Below are 20,574 nucleotides of genomic sequence, written 5' to 3'. Positions count from 1 at the left end.
GGTGGCAATATGTGTTGTTGTATGTTTTAGGTGGCAATATGTGTTGTTGGGTCTCTTAGGTGCCAAAGTCAGTTGTTGGGTGTTTTAGGTGGCAAAGTGTGGTGTGGGTATTTGAGGTGGAAATGTGTGTTGTTGGGTCTTTTAGTTGGCAATGTGTGTTGTTGGGTATTTTATGTCCCAATGTGTGTCGTTGAACGTTTTAGGTGGTAAAGTGAGTTGTTGGGTGTTTTAGGTGGCATTGTGTTTTGTTGGGTCTTTTATGTGGCAATATGCATAGTTAGGTCTTTTAGGTGGCAATGTGTGATGTTGTATGTTTTAGGTGGCAAAGTGAGTTTTTGGGTCTTTTAGGTTGCAATGTGTGCTATTGTATGTTTTAGGTGGCAAAGTGATTTGTTGGGCCTTTTAGGTGGCCAAGAGTGCTGTTGGGTCTTTTAGGTGGCGATGTGTGTTGTATGATTTAGGGGGCAATGTGTGGTGTTGGGTCTTTTAGGTGGCAACATAACTTGTTGTGTGTTATACGTGGCAATATGTGTTGTGGCATGTTTTATGTGGCAATGTGTGTTTTGGGGTCTTTTAGGTGGTTATGTGTGTTGTTGCATGATTTAGGGGGAAATCTGTGGTGTTGGGTCTTTTCAATGGCAATGTGTGTTATGGCGTCTTATAGGTGGCAATGTGTATTGTTGGACTTTATGTGGCAATGTGTCTTGTTTTATGTTTTAGGTGGCAATTTGTGTTGTTGGGTCTCTTAGGTGGCAAAGTGTGCTGTTGTGGGTTATAGGTGGCAATGTGTGCTGTTGGGTCTTTTAGGGGGTAATGTGTGTTCTGGGTCTTTCAAGTGGCAATGTGTGTTATATATACACCCAGCACCACACATTGTCGCCTAAAAGATCCAACACCACACACTGCCACCTAAAGGACCCAGCACCACGCTTTGCCACCTACAACATACAACCACACACATTGCCGCGTAAAAGACCCAGTCCCACACATTGTCACCTCAAAGACTCATCAACACACATTGCCACCTAAAAGACCCAACAACACACATTGCCACCTAATAGACCCAACACCACAGATTGCCACCTAAAAGACTGAACATCACACATTGCCACTTAATAGACCCAACACCACACATTCCCTACTAAAAGACCCAGCGATACATATTGCCAGCTAAAAGACCCAACAACAGACACTGAGACATTAAAGTCATAGGAAAACAAATATCCACCTATAACACCCAACAAGACACACTGCCACCTAAAAGACCGAACATCACACATTGCCACTTCATAGACCCAGCACCACACACGGCCTACTAAAACACCCAGTGATATATATTGCCACCCAAAAGACCCAACAACACACATTGCCACCTTAATGTCGTAGGAAAACACATAGCCACCTATAAGACCCAACAAGACACATAGCCACCTAAAAGACCCAACACCACACATTGCCACCTAGAAGACCCAAGAGATCACTTTGCCACCTAAAAACCCAGCAACACACATCGCAACCTAAAACATACAACAACACACATGGCTATCTGAAAAACACAACAATACACATTGCCACATAAAACATACAATGAGTGTTGTTGGGACATTTAGGTGGCAATGTGTGCTGTTGGGTCTTTTAAGGGGGCAATGTGTTGAGTCTTTGAGGTGGCAATGTGTGGTGTTGGCTTTTTTACGTGACAATGTGTGTTGTTGAGTCTTATAGGTGGCAATGTGTTTTCCTACGAGTTTAAGGTGGCAAAGTGTGTTGTTGGGTCTTTTAGGTGGCAACGTGTATTGTTCGGTATTTCAGTTGGCAATGTCTGTTCCTAGGGCTTTTAAGTGACAACGTGTGATGTTAGGCCTTTTAGGTGGCAATGTGTGTTGTTGTAGGTTTTAGGTGGCAATTTGTGTTCTTGGGACTTTTAGGTGGCAAAGTGGGTTGTTGATTCTTTTAGGTGGCAAAGTGAGCTGTTGTATGTTATAGGTGGCAATGTGTGATGTAGGGTCTATTAGGCGGCAAAGTGTGTGTTTGGGTCTTTTAGGTGGCAAAGTGAGTTGTTGGGCCTTTTAAATGCCAGTTTGTGTTGTTGGGTCTTTTAGGTGGCAATGTGTGTTGTTGTATGTTTTAGGTGGCAATATGTGTTGTTGGGTCTCTTAGGTGCCAAAGTAAGTTGTTGGGAGTTTTAGGTGGCAAAGTGTGGTGTGGGTATTTTAGGTGGCAATGTGTGTTGTTGGGTCTTTTAGTTGGCAATGTGTGTTATTGGGTATTTTATGTCCCAATGTGTGTCGTTGAACGTTTTAGGTGGCACAGTGAGTTGTTGGGTCTTTTATGAGGCAATGTGTGTCGTTGTATGCTTTAGGTGGCAAAGTGAGTTGTTGGGTCTTTTAGGTGGCAATATATCTTGTTGTGTGTTATACGTGACAATGTGTGTTGAGGCATGTTTTATGTGGCAAAGTGTGTGTTTGGGTCTTTCAGGTGGCAAAGTGAGTTTTTGGGTCTTTTAGGTGGCAATGTGTGTTGTTGTATGTTTTAAGTGGCAATGTGTGTTGTTGGGCCTTTTAAGTGGCAATGTGTGTTCTTGGTTCATTTAGGTAGCCAAGTGAGTTGTTGGGCCTTTTAAATGCCAGTTTGTGTTGTTGGGTCTTTTAGGTGGCAATGTGTGTTGTTGTATGTTTTAGGTGGCAATATTTGTTTTTGGGTCTGTTAGGTGCCAAAGTCACTTGTTGGGTGTTTTAGGTAGCAAAGTGTGGTGTGGGTATTTTAGGTGGCAATGTGTGTTGTTGGGTCTTTTAGTTGGCAATGTGTGTTATTGGGTATTTTATGTGCCAATGTCTGTCGTTGAACGTTTTAGGTGGCAAAGTGAGTTGTTGGGTCTCTTAGGTGGCAAAGTGTGTCGTTGTATGTTTTAGGTGGCAATATGTGTAGTTGGGTCTTTTCTATGGCAATGTGTGTTATGGCGTCTTATAGGTGGCAATGTGTATTGTTGGGACTTTATGTGGCAATGTGTCTTGTTTTATGTTTTAGGTGTAAAAGTGAGTTGTTGGGTCTTTTAGGTGGCAATGTGTGTTGTTGCGTCTTTTAGATGGCAAATGAATGTTGTTGGGTCTTTTAGGTGGTCATATGTGTTGTTGTATGTTTTAGGTGGCAATGTGTGTTGTTGGGTATTTTATGTGCCAAAGTGAGTTGTTGGGTCTTTTACGTGGCAATGTGTGTTGTTGTATGCTTTAGGGGGAAATGTGTGGTGTTGGGTCTTTTACGCGTCAATTTGTGTTGTTGTGTCTTTTAGGTGGCAAAGTGAGTTGTTGGGTCTTTTAGGTGTCAATGTGTGTTTGTTGGGTCTTTATAGGTGGCGATATGTTTTGTTGGGTATTTTAGGTGGCAATGTGTGATGTTGTATGTTTCAGGTGGCAATGTGTGTTGATGTATGTTCTAAGTGGCAATGTGTGTTGTTGGTTTTTTTAGGTGCCAGAGTGAGTTTTTGGGTCTTTTAGGTGGCAATGTGAGTTGTTGTATGTCTTTGCTGGAAAAGTGAGTTGTTGGGTCTTTTAAGTGGCAATATGTCTTGTTGGCACCTTTAGGTGGCAAAGTGAGTTGTTGGGTCCTTTAGATAGCAATGTGTGTTTTTGGGTCGTTTAGTTCAAAATATGAGTTGTATGTTTTAGGTGGCACAGTGAGATGCTGTATGTTTATAGGTGGCAATGTGAGTTGATGTATATTTATAGGTGGCAATGTGTGGTGTTGGGTCTTCTTGGTGGCAATGTGTGATGTAGGGTCTATTAGGCGGCAAATTGTGTGTTTGGGTCTTTCAGGTGGCAAAGTGAGTTTTTGGGTCTTTTAGGTGGCAATGTGTGTTCTTGTATGTTTTAGGTGGCAATGTGTGTTGTTGGGTCTTTGAAGTGGCAATTTGTGTTCTTGGTTCATTTAGGTGGCAAAGTGAGTTGTTGGGCCTTTTAAATGCTAGTTTGTGTTGTTGGGTCTTTTAGGTGGCAATGTGTGTTGCTGTATGTTTTAGGTGGCAATATGTGTTGTTGGGTCTCTTAGGTGCCAAAGTCAGTTCTTGGGTGTTTTAGATGGCAAAGTGTGGTGTGGGTATTTCAGGCGGCAATGTGTGTTTTTGGGTCTTTTATGTGGCAATATGAGTTGTTGAGTGTTTTAGGTGGCAATGTGTTTTGTATGTGTATAGGTGGCAAGGTGTAGTGTTGGTTCTTTTAGGTGGCAATGTGTGTTCCTGGGTCTTTTAGGTGGCAATGTGAGTTGTAAGTTTTAGGTGGCAATGTGAGTTGTATGTTTTTGGTGGAAAAGTGAGTTGTTGGGTCTTTTAGGTAGCAACGTGTGTTGTTGGGTCTTTTAGGTTGCAATGTCTTTTGTGTGTTTATAGGTGTCAATGTGTGTTGTTGGGTCTTTTAGCTGGCAATGTGTGTAGTTGTGTCATTTAGGTGGCAAAGTGAGTTGTTTAATCTTTTAAGTGGCAATGTGTGTTGTTGGATCATTTAGGTGGCAACATGCATAGTTGGGTCTTTGAGGTGGCAGTGTGTGTTGTATGTTTTAGGTGGCGATGTGTGTTGTTGTGTCTTTTAGGTGGCACAGTGAGTTGTTGGGTCTTTTATGAGGCAATGTCAGTCATTGTATGTTTTAGGTGGCAAAGTGAGTTGTTGGGTCTTTTATGAGGCAATGTGAGTCATTGTATGTTTTCGGTGGCAATGTGTATTGTTGGGTCTTTCAGGTTTCAATGTGTATAGTTGGATATTTTAGGTGGCAATATGTGTTGTTGGGTCTTTTAGGTGCCAAAGTGACTTGTTGGGTCTTTTACGTGGCAATGTGTGTTGTTGTATGCTTTAGGGGGAAATGTGTGGTGTTGTGTCTTTTAGGTGGCAATGTGTGTACTGTTGGGACTTTTAGGTAGCAACGTGTGTTGTTGTATGTTTTAGGTGGAAAAGTGAGTTGTTGTGTCTTTTAGGTGGCAATGTGTGTTGTTGGGTCTTTTTTGTGGCAACGTGTGTTGTTGTAGGTTTTAGGTGGCAATGTGTGTTGTTGTATGTTTTAGGTGGCAATGTGTGTTCCTGGGTCTTTTAGGTGGCAATGTGTGTTGTTGCATCTTTTAGGTGGCAATGTTTGTTATTGGGTCTTTTAGGTGGCAATGTGTATTATTCGGTATTTCACGTGGCAATGTCTGTTCCTAAGGCTTTTAGGTGGCAATGTGTGTTGTATGTTTTAGGTGGTAATGTCTATTCTTGGGTATTTTAAGTGGCAATGTGTGTTGTTGGGTCTTTTAGGAGGCGATGAGTTTTGTTCGGCCTTTAAGTGGCAATGTGTAGTGTTGGGTCTTTTAGTTGGCATTGTCTGTTCTTGGGTCTTTTAGGTGGCAATGTGTGTTGTTGGTCTTACAGGTGGCAATGTGTGGTGTTGGGTCTTTTAGGTAGCAGTGTGTGTTATTGAGTGTTATAGGTGGCAAAGTTTTTTCCTATGACTTTAGGGTGCCAATGTGTGTTGTTGGGTCTGTTAGGTGGCAATGTGTAGTGTTGGGTGTTTTAGGTGGCACTGTGTGTTTCTAGGTCTTTTAGGGGGCAATGTGTAGTGTTGGGTTTTTTAGGTGGCAATGTGTGTTGTTGGGTCTTTTACGTGGCAATTTGTGGTTTTTTATGTTTTAGGTGGCAATATGTGTTTTTCGGTATTTTCGCTGACAATGTGAGGTCCTGGGTGTATTAGGTGGCAATGTCTGTTGATGGGTTTTTCAGTTGGCAATGTGTGTTGTTGGTCTTTTAGGGGGCAATATGTGCTCCTGGGTCTTTTAGGTGGCAATGTGTGTTGTTGGGTCTTTATAGGTGGCAATGTGTATTTTTGGGTCTTTTAGGTGGCAATTGTGTTTTTGGGCCTTTCAGGTGGCAATGTGTCTTGTTGGGCCTTTAAGTTTGCAAACTGGTTTTTGGTCTTTTAGGTGGCAATGTGTGTTGTTGGGTCTTTTAGGTGGCAATGTGTGGTGTTGTGTGTTTTAGGGGGCAATGTGTGTTGTTTGTCTTATAGGAGGCAATGGGTGTCGTTGGGTGTTTTAAGGTAGCGATCTGTGTTGTTGAGTCTTATATGTGGCAATGTGTTTTCCTATGACTTTAAGGTGCAATGTGTGTTGTTGGGTCTTTCAGGTGGCAATGTCTGTTCCTAGGGCTTTTATGTGACAATGTGTGATGTTGGGTCTTTTAGGTGGCAATGTGTAGTGTTGGGTTTTTTAGGTGGCAATGTATGTTTTTGGGTCTTTTAGGTGGCAACTTGTGGTGTTGTATGTTTTAGGTTGCAATGTGTGTTCCTAGGTCTTTTAGGGGGAATTTGTGGTGTTGGGTATTTTATGTAGCAATGTGTGTTGTTGGGTGTTATAGGTAGCAATTTCTGTTTGTAGAGCTTTTAAGTGGCAATGTGTGATGTTGGGTCTTTTAGGGGGTAATGTCTGTTTTTGGGTCTTTTAGGTGGCAATGTGTGGGGTTGGGTGGTTTAGGTGGCAATGTGTCTTGATGGGTCTTTTAGTTGGCAATGTGTGTTGTTGGGTCTTTATAGGTGGTAATGTGTGGTGTTGTACGTTTTAGGTGGCAATTTGTGTTGTTGTATCTTTCAGATGGCTATGTGTGTTGTTGTATGTTTTAGGTGGCAATGTGTGTTAGCCCTAACCCTAATCCTAACCGTAACCCCTAACCCTATCCATAACCCTAAACCCTAACCCTAAACTTAACCTTAAAGCTAAGCCTAACCCAAACAACCCTAGCCCTAACCCTAACGCTAACCGTAACCCCTGACCCTATCTGTAATCCTAAACCCTAACCTTAAACTTAACTCTAAACCTAACCGTAACTTCCCTTGCCCTAACAACCCTAACCGTAACCACCCTAACGCTAACGCTAACTCCTACCCCTATGCGTAACCCTAACCCCTCACCCCCCTAATCATAATGTCCCTAACTGTAATGTCTCTAACCCTAACGCCTTGAATCCTTAACCCCTTAACTGTTTAATCCTGAATGTCATGTTTGTATAGTCTGATTTGTAGTTGTTGGCGGTGTTTTATAACCATAATTGGGGTATTGATCCCTTAATTGTAGTATTAGGAGGAGTTCCAGTGATAGAGTGTCATGTGGTAGTGATAGAGAGTCTCCTCCCATGTTTTGGAGGAATTTTGGGGCATAGAGTTGTGTGTAAGTGGTATCAATGTTCACTTCTGGGTGTGTGGAGGACTAATGGCTGCCGTACTCTGTGGTTGGGATAATAGAGATGGATGCTTCCTGTTGCTAAGCCCGTACTTCCGGTTTCCAGAAGACTTGGCCATTAGAGAGTTGTGTGTGGTGACCATAGAGAGTAACTTCCGATGGCGGGAAGAGTTCTGTATCATAGAGTTGGCTTCCGGAACCATAGAGATTTAGTTTCAGTTCTGTATAGGACTTCCGTATTATGCAGATCTGTTTCCGGTAGTCAGAAGTTGAGTGTCATCATCGTTTGCCGACCACGGAAGACCCGTGTGACTTCTGGGTTTTTGGGGAGTCGTGGATGATAGGTTCGAAATTGGAACCATAGATTTGATTTTTCTATTTTGTGATCGGTGTCGTTGTTACACATATCTGTATCATAGAGATGGTGTTTTGTGTTGCTGTCGTTTGGGGGGTGGGGGGGGGGGCAGTTAAAGACATGTATGTTGTGGTTGGTGAGTGGTGTTTTGTGATATGTAGTGGTGTTTTAGGTATTGTTAGGTTAGGGAGTTGGTACTGTTGTGTGTGGTGGGGGGTAAAATTCTGTGATGTTATTTGTATCAGTGCTTAGGTTATTAATATGATGAAGTCTTGTTTGAGTTAGAGTGGGTTTATGGAGTGTTATTTGTGTTTAGTGTTTTAACTAAATATTTTTCAATTTTAAGTCTGGTGCAGTAGTAGAAAGTTGCACTGAGCCTGAGAGAAATATTTTTAATTTTTAAAGTAATTCTTATTTAAATTACTCCCACAGTGGGTGAAAAGCTGCAGTTCTGTAACATTATTTTTTGAAATAATTTCAAATGCAATCATTCAACCACAGTAACCAAGAGCAAAGATACATTTACTCAACTGCTGAGATAAACCAATACTAAGAAGGGCAAAAAATTCTATTTCAGGACTGACACAGAGACAAAGAGGAAACAGAGAGCCTGTCACCCACAGAGAAAACAAAGACAGGTGTAAGACATAGGATTATAACAGACTGCCACACTATGAGAAAACAAACTTCACACGAACAGCTATGACAACTATATCTGAGAGCCAGATTTTTTTTTGCAGTTATTCTCACTCTTAACCAAAGGTGACTGAGACAAGAAGAGCAAAAACTAAGACAAACAAAGACAAATACAGAGTCCGCCAAAAATAAAGGTATTTTTTCCTAATTCTGCTTGTTCTGCAAATGCTAACAGTCAAAAAGACCCACCTGTCAAACACTAACAAAGACAGGATAAAACACAGAGACGGAGGAAAAAACACACAACACTGACAGAGTAAAATGTTTTAAGACAAAGACAAAGTCTAATGCTACTGAGGGAATGTACACACAGAGGAATAAACAACTCGATACAAGGAACTGGAGACAGAAAACTAAAAACTCTTTAATAAACTTCATTACATTTTACTAACTTTCATTACAAGATCCAGTTTTATTTTGCATGCTATATATTTCCAGTGCACTATTTCTCAACAATCTATATAGCTCTAGTACTTCTGATGGATACTTCAAACAGTCCAAAATAGAATTCCCTTTAGCAGCTCTTTGGATGCTTTCTCCACAGTACAACCCCAGTTCATTCATCACTTCCATTGCCCCATGAACATCACTGTCCAGTTTGGACATATGCTACACCCACCGACTGCTCTACAAGACCTTCAAACTACTCCTCCCTCTTAGATCAACAGTTATGCTACCGCTATTAAGCTATGCTCCAAGTATTAAGACACATTATTTCTTATAAACCAGGGACAGCTACATTGCACTAAAGGGATGTACAACTGGCCCTCAAATGCCTGTTTCACCTTAATTGGTCATTTACAACACAGTTTCATTGCACTTATGCTCCCCAGCCACAGCTGTCAGTATCTGCAGTGCATTTTTTCCCCAAACCTTGTATTTCCCTATGGACATTGAGGGCTTCCCTTAGCTTAGTATGGTCATTTCCAAGTCTGGTGAGCACTGGGTTGGTAACCTGCATCCTTCACTGTCCTACACTTCAGTTTCTCTCATTTTTCCAGATTCATTTGGCTCATTACTAACACCAAGAATGGATTTCCATTATCATTACCCACATTCCATTTCCACCATTTACTTCCTTAAATACAATAGCACTTCCTGCCTTGTTCATCTTAACCACTGCTATCACTTTAGTCCATTATAATTCATTCCATGTGATCCTGGAATCAAACTCTTCAAACTCTCCATTACTTCATGACTCATTTCAACAACATTGGACCTGTAAATTCACAAATCCTAGATACAATCCTTTCTGCATTGCTGCCTTCCACTCAGCACAGAAGCCACTGCTACACATCAATAACTATTCCTCCACAAGGCAACATCATCTCCGCTACTTGTACACCCAGGCAGATGGTGACCGAGCTCTGCTCTATCCAATGACCTCTCCTCTTCCCCACCTACATGCTCATACAAACATTTCATACACCATTCTGTCACAAACTACAATGACCACAGCAATTTACAACCCTAACACTCTACAACAGTTAGGCCAACCTGCTACACATGCCACTCCTTGTCAACACTGCCATCTACTCCAACTCCCCACACCCTTCTGGTCCATGACCCTCAACAATCTTCCTATGACTGCCCACTACAGATGCATCATCACAGTGATACAGAATTGCAACATTCCAGGGGAGTGCTCCCCAGAAACAGCATTCCCACAAGCCTCCAAATCCACCCTGCCTGCAAAAACCCCAGCCTGCCCGCAGCTCAAAACATTGGTTATGAACCTCGCCTTGCAGAGCAGCCAGGACTGGGGAAAAAAAACCCAGCTGGGGGAAAGAAAAAAAAATCCCCCAGCTGGGGTTTTTTTATTCTAGGTTGGTTATTTTCTTTTTCAGTGTTCCTACATCTCTGTAAAGGAATACCTCTCAAGCCCACATACAACCCGCTACAGTAACACAATCATCCACCACACACCATCAGACACAATTTGCAGTCACCTACCACGCACACCACCCTGCACACTCACCCCATCCATTTGGCCGCCTGCCTACCATCGCCCTGTGTCTGCAGTGCTCCTCAGGAACGCTGTTCCCAGGAGCCTCAAAATTCACCCTGCCTGCAAAAACCCCAGCCCCAGCCTGCCTGCAGCGCAAACATTGGCAATGAACATCGCCTCACAGAGTGGCCGGGAAAAAAAAAAACAACCCAGCTGGGGGAAGGAAAAAAGAGTCCCCCAGCTGGGGTTTTTTTATTCTAAGTTGGTTATTTTCTTTTTCAGTATTCCTACATCTCTGGAAAAGAATACATCTCAAGTCCACATACAACCCACTACAGTAACACAATCATCAACTACACAGTATCAGACACAATTTGCAGTCCCCTACCATGGTCATCAATACACATGCTCACCCCATCCATTTGGCCCCCTACCTGCCATCGCCCTGTGTCTGTGCTGCTCCTTGGGAACTCTGTTCCCTGAAGCTGCAAAATTCACCCTGCCTGCAAAAACCCCAGCCCCAGCCTGCCCGCGGCCCAAACATTGGCGATGAACGTTGCCTCGCAGAGCGGCCGAGACTCAGGGAAAAAAAAAAACCGAGCTGGGGGAAGGCAAAAAAAAATCCCCCAGCTGGGCTTTTTTTTATTCTAAGATGGTTTGGTTTTTTGTTTGGCTACTCCTACATCTCTGGAAAAGAAAACATCTCAAGCCCACATACAACCTGCTACAGTAACATATACATCAACCACACACCATCCAACAACACTGGCAGTCAACTACCACGCTAATCACCCCACACTCTCACCCCATCCATTCAGCTGCCTGCCTGCCATCAAGCCATTGCCCAGTGTCTTCAGAGCTCCTTGGGAACACTGTTCCCGGGAGCCTCAAAATTTACCCTGCCTGCAAAATCCCCAGCCTGAGCCTGTCTGCGGCCCAAACACTGGCAATAAACATCGCCTCGCCAAGCGGCCGGGACCAAGGAAAAAAACCCAGCTGGGGGAAGGCAAAAAAAAAGAATCCCCCAGCTGCATTTTTTGGTGGTGTTTTTTCTCTTTTTATTTAAACACTATGCTCCTAATTCCTACATATATCAAAAAAAAATAGACTCAGCCACCCATACAGTCTGAAAGAAAAAACAAATTTAACCCTGACAGCATGGTACAGTATCAGACACATTCAAAATCTACCACTCATTCCACTCCTCACGCAGAACATAGCCCCTTGGCCACGTGCCTGCCACTAAAGCAGGTCGCAGCACATGAAGAGCCATCCCTGGAACTGCCTCACCAGGTACCTCACAACTACATTGCTGCTCCACATGATCCCAAATGGTTAGCCCTCATAACCAGATGCTGAGCAAGATGTTGAGCTACTTCCACTTCTGCTCTGTCTTTGCTTATCACTGTATATTCCAGCTAAATTCCCTCAAGTATTTGTTCAGGGATACTAATTACCCAGTGGCACCTGCAAGCCACAATGGCAAGGAGTCTACAACTTGCTAGCCCACAGCCACCAGTTATTCCCCCCCCAAAAAACATACAACCTCCACCCAAAAGGGCCGTGCTAATCAACACAGGACCATCCTGTGCTGGAACTGTTCCACCGCTACTAGAATTGCTACACAAACACACAAAGCATCTCTACCTCAAACACACACACTCTCTACACACATGACCTCGGGACACCAGACTACGACGCAGAGGACTTACTGCTACACCAAGATACACAGCCTAACAATAAACACAACAATGCTAAGGCTACATGGCAGAGATCCTCTGGCGTGCCCCACCTTGAGACCACCTCAGCTCTGGCTGAAAGACAGGGGATTGAGTCACAGTAACCAATGGAGACTAAATGCTACAAAAACAATGGAACTAGTATGCTGCAGGAAATAAACCCCTGGGATAACTGTCAAGAACAGTCAGTGAGAAAACACCTGCCAGTAAAGCCCAAGCTGCAAAATGGACTAGCCAAATGCACAAACGATGCTAGATCTGACTAGTGGCACTGCCCTGGCACATCATTCAGTGAAACAAGATGTCCTCATCTGGCGCCATGTCAATAACTCAACCCTGCATAGATACTACTGACAGCTGCTGCGACTGTAGAGCATCAGGCATACCGATGAGCACCAAAGCAGCCAACTGCTGAGGCCCATCACTCTGCACCTCAGACCTCGTCTCAACTGGTTTTGGAGGCTTGCTGCAAAGTGCCTGCAAAACCAATAGGAAAGACATTGCTGAGTTACAAGTTTACCTCATGCTAGCTCTCAATCCAATTGTGATCAGCTCGACTCCATCTCACATGCATAAAGACCTCCAAGTCGCTTCCAGCCTCTACCCTGACACTGCAATGGCATACCGTATGGACTTAAACACCGAACCAGAGAACACTGGCAACATTTATGCCTTACAATGCAACACACTCATACATAACTGACAAGACAAACTGCAACACAGGCCCATACAATGCTTACCAGTCTCAGAGAACTTCCATAAAGAGCACTGCAATGCAAGACCAACAGAGATATACAATGCAATTCAAAATCAAGTAAATACAGAGCTCCACATTACAAAACGTAACACGGCCCTCAATACAAGGCAAGACAGTCTCCAAGAACAGAGAATACAAGTGCAGAGCACTGCAATGCCAGACTGATAGAGACAAACACTGCAATGCAAAATCAAGTACAGAGTGCTGCAGTAAAAAACACAATACGGCATCATACAAAGCAGGACACTCTCAGGTAACATTCGATACAAGTACAGACTGATGCAATGCAAGACAAAACACTGTACAGAGCCATGCAATGCAAGACGGTCCCAGGTATCGCTCACTACAAGTACAGAGCGCTGCAATCCAAGACCAGTACAGACACAAACAATGCAATGCAAGATCAAATACAGAGCTCCACGAGAAAAAAACAGTACATGGCTATACAAGCCTATACATATTCAAATACAGAGCTCCACATTACAAAACACAATACGAGTTCATACAAGGCAAGACAGTCTCTGATAGCAGTACATACAAGTAGTGAGTGCTACAGTGCAACACGCCCAAACATTGAAATAAAAATTCAAATATAGAGCACTACAACACAAAAACAATACAGAGCAATACAAGGCAATACAAATAAAAATACAGTGCTACGAGAAAAAAAAATACAGGGTCATACAAATCAGTAGAAATACAGCACTGCAATACAACACACAGTAAAGAACTATTCAGTGTGAGACATTCACATGGCAGGCGATACAAAGCATAATAATACAGTGCAAAAGAACACAAAATGCTGCAAGACGATGCAGTCGCAGATGGTGGTCAAAACCAATACGGAGTTTTGAGAAGCCAGGATTTAAGACCTAAGCTCATAACGAGGCAGAGATGAAATGCTTCAGGGGAACTCTATGGTAGCAGAACTGCCATGAGCAGAGCTTTCATTCTGCCCCAGATCACCTCCGCAAAGGGGACTCTCCAGAAAAACCTCTGATGAAAACCACACCTTAAGCTCCAATCACAAGATGAAGAACACTTGACAGGCTCTAGGCCAAAGCAGTGAAGCTTGAGACACCCAATGCACACCAACCGAAGTGCACAAGAGCGCAGAGAGCCCATGGGGCGGAAAGTAGATACCTGTAGAAAGCATCACATACAAGACTAATCACATAACACAAATGACACCGGGAAACACACACAGGCCAGAACAGTCACACCCTAAAGGACAGATGCCAAGACCTCTGTCCGCCCCAAACTTAACAGACCCTAAATACCTCCCTCCACAACCCTGGTGTTACACCTCCTGCCGGCCTCACCTCACCCACAGCTTTTGCCCTGGACTTACCTTTGAGGGAAGGATGCAGAATCCATCCTCATTAAGCACATCATAAAATTAGATGCTCCTTCATTCCACATGTTCTACTTCAGTATCTGCATAAAATATATAAACAAACACACCTCACTAACATTACTGACTGGAAGTATCACATTAGCAAACACCACTCCCTTCCACAAGATACCCAGTTGCTGATACATAACTTAGGAAGTCCACCAATATCGGTAGCATTTTGGAATACTGTCTAGAGTCCAACAAAAGCTTGCAATTAAAAACAAACCCCCCAGAAAACCCAAACTTGAAGCCCAACACCTATGAGCCTGAACACTGTCAACATTCAGTCTTCTTTGCTACTGCTGATCATCCCCTCCCACAGAGCTCCCATCATCACTTCAAAATACTCTTGAAATGACAGACCGCGGAGCCTGCCAAGGAGCAACTCCATGCGAGCTCACTACCCAACCGCTGCCTGAACAGTCGAGGTCTATCAACAGATTAAGCATAGTCTCCTATCGCTATGCCACCTAACCCTCACTCTACACCCCTGGGCAGAGAAGCACGAAACAAAAAACACACACACAGGCACAGACCAACATTACACACACCACCACAAACAATGGGATTCAAAGAACAGAGAAAACTCTCCGCAAGAAGAATGACTCCCCGACGGGAGACGCTGTCCGGCAAGACGACCAGCAGGGCCACAGTGACCCAGAACAAGGAGGCTCTACGGCAGCCCCAGAAGAGCAGAGTTGAACTGAATGGTCCGTTAACAAGAAGTTACACTCTAAACGGAGACGATGGATCTGCAAGAAGCCAGCTTCAAGACCTAAGAAAGTGAGATTGCAGGGAAGAAGTCCCACAGTCCATGAAAATGGACCGGAAGAGAGAAGAGCTGTTGACACAGCCTGGGATGACACCGCAAAAGAGAACCGATGGGAAACTTCCAAGATGTGACACCGATCCATGCTTTATGTGCAAAACGCAAGATCAGAAGCACCCAATGGACACTACGCCAAAGAGTACAGGCATTCGAGACCCTAGGAATGACACCTGATATGCATAATGTGCTCATTGAGCAGAGAGCAATGACAATGTTGAGACACAGGTAAAATCCAAGACACAAAACATAGACCACACAGATGACACACCACCACAGACACAGGCTGGAACTACCCTGCCCACTTGGGCTACAGAGAAACCCCTTCCCTTGACCCGCCCAAAGGGGCCTGTTCCTGGACAGACCTCTCCCCTACACTAGCTTCACAAGCCCTCCCTGCAATGCCCAACTGTAGTCCCCTCCCTCCAGACCCTTCCAAGCCCCTGGACTTAGCTTTCAGAGGGACATGGGCTCTAAATCCAACCTCGACCAAAAATGCATTGGGTATCTGGGATGCTCCTGCAGTCACCAGGTTGCACTTCACTGAAAAAAAGAAAACCCAGAAACAGTGCTGACAGTAAGCATCACACTGGCTAAGACCAACCTCTTCCACAACAACCCCCTCCTCAGAAGAGCTGGGGTGCTCTGCTCACCTGCTCGTTCCAGAGTCGGACACTGCGGCCATCATTGCTTCTGCTACTTAAGATACCAAGAGACACAAAATCACCCTTGCGCTTCTGAGAAGTCACCCCCTCCACACTCCTCCTCACTGCCACCCCGGCTCACCTCAAACAGTTGTCCAATGCCACAGGTGTTCCTCACAGCCCCTGCAAAACCAAAAGAGACACCCCTCACTGAGTTGCTGGACAATACTTTGCTCTCACACACTCACCTGGCCCACAATTGCCTCACCTTCTTGGACCTCATGTCAGCATGCTGCTTTGCTCCTCTGAGGCTATGTGCAGCACCTGCAATAAAATCCAAGCAAACAGCACATGCTGAGATACTGCCCAAAACCAAAGTTTGCCTGCATCAATCCCAACCTCCTGCTCCTGTACCTTAGCTGCTCATCCACCCTGCCCCTGCCATTTATGGGTTCCCTGGTTGCCCTGGTCAGAGCAGTTCCAAGTCAAACACTCACAGGCACAGACCAACGTTACATACACCACAAACAATGGGATTCAAAGAAGAGAGAAAAAACTCTCCATAGGAACAATGACTGCTGGACAAGAGAAGCTGTCGGACAAGGAGACCAACAGAGCCGCAATGGCCCAGAGCGAGAAGGCTCCACGGCAGCCCCAGAAAACCAAATTAGAACAGAATGGTCTGTTACAAGAAGTTACAGTCAAAACGGAGATGATGGATGTGCAAGAAGCCCATCTTCAAGACCTAAGAGCTTAAGGATGCAGGGAAGAAGTCCCACAGTCCACAAAAATGGACCAGAAGAGAGAAGAGCTGCTGCTGACACAGCCTGGAACGATGCCGCAACAGAAAGATACAAGACTGATCCACGCTTTACGCTTGTAAGGCAAGGAGAGAAGAGCTGAATTGGCACTATGCCAATGAGTACATGCATTCGAGATCCCAGGTATGGCACAGAGGCATATGATGAGCTTTGTGAGTGCAAAGAGGAACAAGGATATCGAGACCAGAGGAAGGTCTGCAACACAAGACACACCACAAAAACAACATAGCACCAAAGACAGGCTGGAACAGCCCTGGCCACCTGGGCTGAAGAGAAACCCCTTCCTTCCCTTTAAATGCTCAAAGGGGCCCGCTCCTGCACAGCCCTCTCCCCTGTGCTAACTTTACAAGCCCTCCCTGCAATTCCAAGCCGTGGTCCGCTCCCTCCAGTCCCTCGACTTAGCTTTTGAAGGGCCAGGAGTCTGAATCCATCCCCGACAAAAAGCACATTGGCTACTTGGGAAGATCCTGCAGTCGCCTGGTTCTGCTTTGTCATCTGAAAAGGAAAAAACCCAGAAACAGTGCTGACAGGAAGCATCACACTGGCCAAGACCAACCTCTTCCACAACCCCCCCCTCCTCAGAAGCACCCGGGTGCTCTGCTGACCTGCTAGCTCCAGAGTCAGACGCTGTGGCCATCATCGTTTCTGCTACCTCAAATACCAAGAGACAAAGTTACCATTGAGCCCGTGAGAAATCACCCGCCCCACACTGCCACCCTGGCTCACCTCAAGAGCTTGTCCCATGCCAAAGGTGACCCACACAGCCCCTGCAAAACCGAAAGAGATACGCTTCACTGAGTTGCTGCACAATACTTTGCTCTCACACTGACCCGGCCCACAATTGCCTCACCTTCCGAGACCTCTGGTCAGCATGTTGCCGTGCCCCTCCAAGTCTGCAAGTGGCTTCTGCAACCATCACAGCAGAGAGACACACGCTGAGATACTGCCCAAAACCACACAGTCTACCCACACCAACTGCCATCTCCCAGCCTTTACCTTGGCTGCTCACCTGTGTTGTCTCTGCCATTTATGTGTCCATGCTGCAGCTTGGGTACCATCTATGAAACACAAACAAAGGACGCTTATAGCTTCACCAACAATATGACTCCTGAAAAATAACTGATACTTCAGCCCACTGGTCATAACTCACCTTATTGAAGTCACCGCTTGTGCCGATATCTCACTGCGTTTATTCCTTTGCGCCTTCAAAATAACACACAAGCCACCAACTAAGTGGAGTCACGTAGCCACTGGTCACATCTTCCCTCAACACCACACACCAACCCACCTTCTTTTGGCACACCGCTCGCCACCTCCGTGGTCTGAATCCATGCTCAACATGAACATGGACCAGCTAACTAGATGCTCCAGCAGTCATGTTCTGCTTCCTCCTCCGCAAAAAGAAAACCCACAAACAGTTCTGATGGTAAGCATCATGTTGGCCAACACCAACATCATCCACAGCATTCCCCCTCAGAAGCACTGGGATTCTCCACTCACCTGCTCGGTCCAGAATGGGATGCTGCGGCCCTCATCGCTCTTGCTAACCTAAGATACCAAGAGACACAAAATTACCATTGCACTGCTGAGAAATCACCTGACCCAGGCACCTCCTCACCACCACCCCGGCTCACCTCAAACGCTGGTCCACACAGCCCCTGCAAAACCAAGACAGATATGCATCATTGAGGTGCCGTATGATACTTCGCTCAGAGACGCTGATCCAACCCACGACCTCCTCACCTTGTCAGATCTCTTGTCAGCATGCTGCTTTGCACATCCGAGACCGTGTGACATCTGCAGAGAAAACAAAGTAGAAGACACATGCTGAGATACTGTCAAAATAGCAGCCAGCCTGCACCAATTCCGGTCTTCTGCTCCCTCACCTTGGCTGCTCGCCCGTGTCACCCCTGCCGTTTACATGTTGCCACCTCAAGTCTCTGGTACCACCTGAAAAACCACAAATAAGGGATGCTGATAACTTCAATGACAATACCCTACCAGAACAATAACTGCTACTGTAGCCTACTACTCATTGTTCTCCTTGACTGAAGCACTCCTAGGACACTCTCCTCATTCAGCAGCGGCCCCACATTGTCCCTAGCCTTCCTTTTGCTGCTGATGTAGTTGAAGAAGCCCTTCTTGTTGTTTTTGACATCCCTTGCCAGCTTCAATTCCAGGTGGGCCTTGGCCTTCCTCGTCGCATCCCTGCATGCTCTCACCACGTTTCTGTACTCTTCCCAAGTGGCCTGTCCCTCTTTCCACATTCCATGGACCTTTCTCTTCTGTCTGATCTCCGCTAGAAACTCCTTGTTTAACCATGCAGGTCTCCTGCCTCCTTTGCTCGATTTCTTTCTCAGGGGGATGCATTGCTCCTGAGCATGGAAGAAGTGTTGTTTAAAGAGCGACCAGCACTCATGGACCCCGCTGCCTTCGAGAGCCCTGGCCCACGGGATTCCTCCCAGTAGCTCCTTGAAGAGGCCAAAGTCAGCCCTCCTGAGATCCAAGGTTTTGATCCTGCTTATCGCCCTGCTTCCTCCACGCAGGATGCTGAACTCAACCATTTCATGGTCACTGCAGCTGAGTCTACCTCCGACCTTCACATCCTCCACCAGTCCCTCCTTGTTTGTTAACACAAGGTCCAGCAGCATGCCTTTCCTTGTTGGTTCCTCCACCACTTGCATCAGAAAGTTATCATCGATGCTCTGTAGGAACCTCCTGGATTGCGCCTGCCTAGCTGTATGGCCTTCCCAGCTGATGTCAGGGTGGTTGAAGTCCCCCATGAGAACCAGGGCCTGTGACTGTGAGGCTGCTTGCAGCTGCCTGTAGAAGGCCTCATCAACCTCCTCCTCCTGGTCAGGTGGCCTGTAGTACACACCCACCGTAATGTCACCCTTATGAGCCTGTCCCTTAATTCTAAGCCACAAGCTTTCAACTTGTTCCTCATTTACCCCCAGGCCAAGCTCAATGCATTCCAGTTGCTCCCTCACATATAGAGCAACTCCCCCACCTCTCCTTGTTGGTCTGTCTTTCCTAAAGAGTCTGTAGCCATCTATGACAGCATGCCAGTCATGCGAGTTGTCCCACCATGTTTCTGTGATGGCGACCAAGTCATAGCTGTCCTGCTGTATAATGGCTTCCAGCTCCTCCTGTTTATTGCCCATGCTACGTGCATTGGTGTAAACACACTTGAGCTGGGCTGTCAACCTCACCCCTGGCCTTGGCACTCCAAGCCTAGGCTCATCCCTAGTGAGCTGGGCAATATCCCCTTTCCCCTTCGAACCTAGTTTAAAGCCCTCTCAATGAGCCCCGCCAGCTCATGGCCAAGAATTCTTTTTCCCCTTTGTGATAGCTGAGTTCCACTTGTTGCCAGCAGGCCCGGTGCTGTGTACACCTCCCATATGACCTAACTTCTGCCAGAACTATTTTCTGGATAGGATTGAATAACAAAGCAGAATTCAATTCCATAATAATCTTTTCCTCAAAATATCTCTAGTCACAAAGTGAATTGTTTACCGTCAACGGCAGATAATTCAGAGCTGCTTCAAAGGTCTCTCTGGCTGACTCCCTTAAGACAGCTAGGTGAGTCCCAAAGCACAGAAAATGGAAAAAAAAAAAGTGGAAATACAAGAAACACATCAGAAACTGTACAAAAGCGATCCAACTAACACCTAAGTAGATAGAAGAAAAATAAATTGCAAAACTCAACAAAAAACTCCATGGGAGATGTGTCAATAAAAACAGATGAAGGCTATTGCTTTCTCCAAAAAACCAAAGAGGAGACAGGAGCTGATGACAGACACCTTTATGGCGCCATCTACCAAATAGAAGCATACGATAAGACCGAAAAGAAAAATACCACTCTGGGGCACAAAGATGGCTTTGAAAAGCAATCCAGTAGAACAGGAGGTGGCATCACAGGCATTGGAGCAGTCCCGAGGGGGCCAGAGAGATTGAAGAAGTCTCCGGGATGCAGCAAGCAGACACGATCCAAAACTCTGCAGGGTGTTCCGGCAACGTACAGATGTCCTTGGGGGATGACTGCCCAAATGGAGACATCCTAGATGGCAGTGAATGGGGTAAGAGAGCTCTGGGGCGCAGGGAAAGCCCGAGGAATGGTTCTGTCTAAATCGGAGACACGCAAAGAGGATGGCAGAGCTCAAAGGGTGCCAAGGGGCACGAGGCCCGTCTCGGGAAGTGTCATGA

General features: G+C 45.5%; 1 long non-coding RNA gene across 1 annotated transcript; it reads right to left on the bottom strand.

Annotated features, from left to right (window-relative positions):
• Positions 1 to 15,387: 15,387 nt before the first annotated feature.
• On the bottom strand, positions 15,388 to 16,097 carry LOC142361791 (uncharacterized). The gene is made up of 4 exons (XR_012764394.1): positions 15,816 to 16,097; positions 15,690 to 15,730; positions 15,557 to 15,599; positions 15,388 to 15,446 (listed from the first exon to the last, which is right to left on the bottom strand). It is a non-coding gene; the product is annotated as an uncharacterized LOC142361791 (long non-coding RNA).
• Between the last annotated feature and the right edge of the window lie 4,477 nt (positions 16,098 to 20,574).

The sequence above is a fragment of the Opisthocomus hoazin genome, chromosome 6 (genome assembly GCF_030867145.1).
Source record: "Opisthocomus hoazin isolate bOpiHoa1 chromosome 6, bOpiHoa1.hap1, whole genome shotgun sequence".
Taxonomy (NCBI): domain Eukaryota; kingdom Metazoa; phylum Chordata; class Aves; order Opisthocomiformes; family Opisthocomidae; genus Opisthocomus; species Opisthocomus hoazin.
The sequence above is the reverse complement of the archived record's forward strand: the minus strand, read 5'-3'. Positions and strand labels throughout refer to the sequence as shown.